This window comes from Erigeron canadensis, chromosome 3 (genome assembly GCF_010389155.1).
Source record: "Erigeron canadensis isolate Cc75 chromosome 3, C_canadensis_v1, whole genome shotgun sequence".
In the NCBI taxonomy this organism is placed as follows: Eukaryota; Viridiplantae; Streptophyta; class Magnoliopsida; order Asterales; family Asteraceae; genus Erigeron; species Erigeron canadensis.
Genome location: NC_057763.1, coordinates 13797194 through 13803035, shown reverse-complemented (window position 1 = coordinate 13803035; position 5842 = coordinate 13797194). Strand labels below are relative to the sequence as shown.

Sequence of the window (5842 nt, the reverse complement as noted above, 5' to 3'; positions counted from 1 at the left end):
GTGTCATAAATCGCCCCGTCATAAATCTTTATGACACGCCTTGCGGGCGCGTCATAATTTTATGACATGCTTTTGTGACACTTTTACGACATGCTTTTATGACACTCTTTTATGACACGGCGTTTGCGTGTCATGGTTGAAATATTTATTTAAAAAATATTTTTTATAAAATTATTAATATTCACTCATTAAATAACAGTTAATCTCATAATAAAAACAAATACACAAATAGCAAAAGAGAACATTTCATATATATATCAAAACTATGCGTTTCATACACTACAAGTAATTTAAAATTCTAATATTAACCATAAAAGTTTACAACCGTTAAAAGTTCAAGACCGGTAAATGAAGTTTGCCACATAACTTCCCCATTCTTCACGAACTTCATCCAAATCATCATCCGTGTATTCTTTTTTACCTTCCCCTGACAAATACGTACAATACATTAAAAGGAGACAAATGTATGTTCTGCTATAACATACGTCTATAATAATAAGCTAATAACCGTAATAACTATATATCTATCTACGATTATCAAATTTTATAGTTATGCAGGCAGACACGAACACATGCTATGTATAAAATACGCATATTGTTATTACCAAAACTGTACTCGTTTGATATGTAACTGAACTGCCCGACCCACCCAATTTGCCACTTAAGCTGCACATTAATGGTTTTCTTGTATACCCGAACCTTGGTTCCAGGTGTGAGAATTTTCGAAAGATTTACACCAAGACTACATGAAATATTTATTTATTAAGAGAAATGATATAGTTACAAACAAAAGTTTACTAACCATATTTACAAACACATGTGGACCAATAGAAAAAAAAAGTGATTTAAGAAAAAGTAAATAAATATAGTTTCATTGGTGGTTATTGCACGTGTGTGTGTTTGTAGTTTTTGTTTGTAAAATTTTGTTTGTAGATGTAGCATTGCTCATTTATTAAATATACAGCATAATTACAAGTCAAAGAAATCAACATACCTCTTGAGTTTGTAACAGACTTGATTTCAAAAGAGAGCCCGAAACAGAGGATCAATGACCCGTTAGAAAGAACTTAGTTGAGTTTTCATCCAATCAGAAGGTAGAGTGAGTACACATAATATCAAATGTCATTCCTTCTTTGTCTCGTGTTCTTATCTAGACATGTTGATGCTGCAACAGTACGTTTATGACTACCAAGTTTGATAGGTTCAGAATTTCTCATAATCCTAAGCCGCTTCAGGGTGCTTCGAAAAATCCTGAAATCAAATAATATTACCAGGACGAATATAAGTAACTGAATAACTGAAAAGCAGGCACGGAATCAAAAAAAAAAACAAACAAAAGGCCGTTGTTTTTACCCGTTGTCCTTCATAGAACGCCTTAGCGCAGCGCAGCTCTTGCTTCACCTGGTTTACCCTCTTTTCTCCTTTCCATTTCTCGAGCCTAGAGAAAATAAAAAATTCAAGTGACGTTAATATACCAAAAGAATGGAGATCAGAGGGAAATAGAAATATAGCACACACTTTTACCTTTGACATGATGACGATCAATCCATAGATATACATACAGCTTCTCAACTGTGCTACTCTAATACATGTTTATCATCATTACACTGCCAAACATAATAACGGTCAATATCCAAACTAGAGCTGCAATGCTTAATACTTACAAATCTCTTGCAACAAACAATCATCAGTTGTAAATGTAAAAGTTCCTCAAACCCTACTCCAATTATATAACACGTCAAACAGAACTATATATTTGTACACGATAAACAACTCATAACGAAAAGTGCATCAGGTGCTACTCTTCAGATGGATACACATAATCACAAAAGCTATAAAAGAATAAAACGATACTTCATGTTGTATACATATAATATCATATTACAACATGATCTCCGATCTCGTTCGAACATAAAATCAGATCTTTGCATTACTAAAAAGAAACTTAAATACAAAAATTAAAACAGTAGGTAGTGGTGACAAAACCTTTTCAACAAATATAAAATAAAACAAGTATAAATTGAATTACACAGATACATATATAGATATACAGATATATAGACACAGATATAGATATATATAGACACAAATACATATATAGATCTCGAGATATATAGATACAGTATATACAATAAAATTATAAACTATAATCAATATATATACACATATATATACAAATAAAATTAAAATTACCCTTCATCTTCAACACGAGGCAGAAAAATACCATCCTGAGATAGAAATTTGGTCAATGGTTTCAAGAACAAAATTTTAAATCAAACTAAATTGCATGGGTTTTTCAGATCTCGAAGAAACCCTTCCAATCATCATTATCGATTGGAGCAGAATTTGAACATTCAATCGATTTAGGGAGCGGAATTTGTGTAGATTTAGGGTTTTTTTGAGGAGCGGAATTTGTGTAGATTTTGGGGAGCAGAACTTGAACCTTCAAACGATCGATTTTGGAGCAGATTTTTGGGGCTTCGATGTTGTTACTTGGTGGTAATCGATCGATCGATTAAATGGGTTTTTCGGGGGGTTTTTTGGTTATCAATACTTGGGTTTTTTTTGGGGGGTTATGTCAAGCGGAAGCTTTTTTGAATAGTTGAAACAAAATAATAACACGACATTTAATGATGACACGCAAATAAAGTGTAGTCCGTGTTACACTACAGTTTTTAGTTTTTATGACATTAATAATTACGTGTTTTTCTATGATATACATTTTTGCTTGTCATCTTAGATGCGTGTGTCATAATTTTAGTGTTATTAAAGGCTATTTTTCTAGTAGTGATGAGTGATAGAAAAGTCGATTCCAAATAAAAAAAAAAAAAAGCCTCGAACAAAAAAGAGCATAAAATTAAGATGGTCAAATTTCGAGGTAGAAAGACCCCAAAAGTTTAATGATGAAAGACTAGACATGAAGGTTTTTTTGAGAAATCCCGGGTACCTGAAAATAATGAGATCTCAATGAGTTGTGACATGTCTAGAGAATTGTGGAATCGAAAAATAGATAATATTGATTGAATATGATAGCGCTAAGTGTATGAATAATGTGAGGATCTTGAAAGGATGCATGTACGGAAAATTGATATGATATGATATGAATGATTGGCCAAAGATGAAAAGACGCTATTAGTTTGGGACATGAAGTCTAAACACTTGAAGGTGTAGATATATATATGGTGGAAGCAACTATGGATAAATTAAAAGTCTGGCAATGTGAGAAAATTATGATTCGCGTCTAAAGGATATGGAAAGAGCTCGTTTAATATTGAGATTTCATGAAGGATATAGAATGCATGAAGCATATCTCATGATTTTAAAATGATTGAAACACGTGTGAAAGATTATCGAGAATATTGTTTGTCATTGAAATTATCATGGTTGAAATTTATAAAGATATCCGGATTTGAATATGATGTAAGTTTCATACATTTTGATTTGAATATTAATGGACTCTGAGAGAGTGTCCAATGATGATTGAATAGTTGAATGTGAAATTAAAGACAAGGGTTTGTCTTGTTTATGAATCTTAGTAATAAATGACGTTCATGCTTATGAGGTCAAATGATACTGTAATGCCCCTTTTGACTTTCAAGATAATGATCACAATGTTGAGTAGAAAGTGTCACTGAAGCACTGAAATTAAAGCAACAAGATTTATTTTATTCAGACACATAATATGCCAAACATCGAATATGTTTAGGAATGATAAGTATTTTAAGTGATGTGATCATGAGGGGGAGAAGATACGCGTTGCACTCTTTTTCCCTTGAGCAAGGCTTTGTCCCACTGGGTTTTCCTGTCAAGGTTTTTAATGAGGCAACATCCCCAAGCGTATCGAAAGAATTATGTACTCTTTTCCCTTCACTAGATTTTTGTCCCATTGGGTTTTCTGTAATAAGGTTTTAACGAGGCATAATATCTTTAATAGATGGACATCCAAGGGGGAGTATTATGAATAAATATTATATGGATGTCCATATATGGTAACTAGATATTTGTATTGTATTGCGAGATTCGTTTCTTGGAGAAGACTCTTATATGTATCTATATAAACATTGTATTGGTGATTATAATGAATGAAATTCTACATTGTCTCTATTTCTCTTGTCTTCTTTATTGTTCTGTTTCTTTAGTTTTACAACTATTTGACTTTTTAAAAAAAAATAATTAAGGCAGAATTTATAAAAAAAAAAATATAAAATAAAATGAAAACAAAAAAAACACTACTAGAAAAATGGGTATCACCGACGAATTTTCCGACCAAATTTTTTGGTCGGAAAATTTCCGACAATTTACCGATGATTTTTTCATGAAAATAGTTTGAATAGCAATCAGGTATTTTTCTGTCACATTTCCGACGATATTATGTCAAAAACTTTTTTGTCGGAAATCAAACACTAAAATACAAATATTACCGACAATAAACCGAGAATTTAATGTCAGATATATATTTCGTCGGAAAATCCTTAGAAAGATTTGGTTTAAAAATTAATTAATTATAAAATAATTTTTTTGTCGGAAAATGAACGCAAATTTTGATATTTCTAAGAAATTTGCGACAAAAAAATGTAAATAACAAAAATAAAATAAAAACTAAAAAATGAAAACAGTTTGTCGGAAATACGTCGAATCCGAAGTAAATTTATAACGAAAATCCAACGAAACACTTTTGTTTTTAAATAACTAAAATCTACTAGTTTTTTTTTTATGTATTGTTGGAAATTCATATTAAGATATACTTGTTTCCAACTAGATTACGAGGAAAAACTATCTTTGTCAAAACAAAAAATTTTCTTAGCAATTCGTCGGTAATTTCCCCAATTTCCTTCTAATTTCCGACGAAAGTATAAAATTTATATAAAATTCAAGGTATTTTTCATTTTTTTTCACAAATATATTAATATACACTAAACATTTATAAATATAAGAAAATACACATTCATCATTGTGTATGTATTAATGTTATTATAAACGTACTTCGATTTGTGAATGTAAATTTAAGTGCATTTAGGTATATATGTTGATGAGTATGTGTTTTTGCAGCAATTTGTGTTGATTTAATGTGTATATATAATATATATATATAAATTTTATATACGAAAAGATATATGTGATCATTAATGTGTCAATGTGTGTTATAGGTGTATGTGTTGTTATACTAATAGTTTATTACATCAATGTATATGTATCTAAACTAATATATGTATTTGTAACTATACTTACATGATTGTGGTGTCTATGCATATTTTAGTATTATATTAATGATTTATGTATGTGTGTGTCTATTAATATGCATAAAAGTTTTTAAAATAGCTCAAATCTAGTACTTTTCAAATATGTTCGTTGAAAAACAAACTTTCCAACAAATTTCCGACGTCTTATCCAAAAAGAAATAAATGTTCTTAAAAATTCATCGGAAATTTTTAAATTTTCCTTCAAATTTCCGACGAAAATACAAAATTATATAGAACACAAGTTACTTCACATATTTTCACTATATATATAAATATAGGTTGACTATTCCTCGGAAACAAACTTTATTTCCTATAAATTTCTCACAAAATTTATAAAATATATCTTTAATACTTTATAAAGCAAATCCCCATCAAGCATTAAATAATTCCGTATTTAAAATACCAATTTTACCCATGGATTTTTTTCTTTATCTTTCTTCTGATATTGATTGATGACATACTTGCCCCCCAATGTTTTTCCTTTTCCCCTGCAAAATAAAAAACACACACACGCTCAGTTTATCGCTTTTTCCCATAACCTCACCATTAACCTCCCATAACCTGCACGCTATGAATTTCCTCCGCCGCATCGTGCGGGTATT

The 5842-nt window shown here is 30.3% G+C and overlaps 1 long non-coding RNA gene across 1 annotated transcript; it reads right to left on the bottom strand.

Annotated features, from left to right (window-relative positions):
* Positions 1–229: 229 nt before the first annotated feature.
* LOC122593885 lies at positions 230–2645 on the bottom strand. The gene is made up of 5 exons (XR_006322890.1): positions 2194–2645; positions 1525–1607; positions 1354–1438; positions 995–1251; positions 230–427 (listed from the first exon to the last, which is right to left on the bottom strand). It is a non-coding gene; the product is annotated as an uncharacterized LOC122593885 (long non-coding RNA).
* Between the last annotated feature and the right edge of the window lie 3197 nt (positions 2646–5842).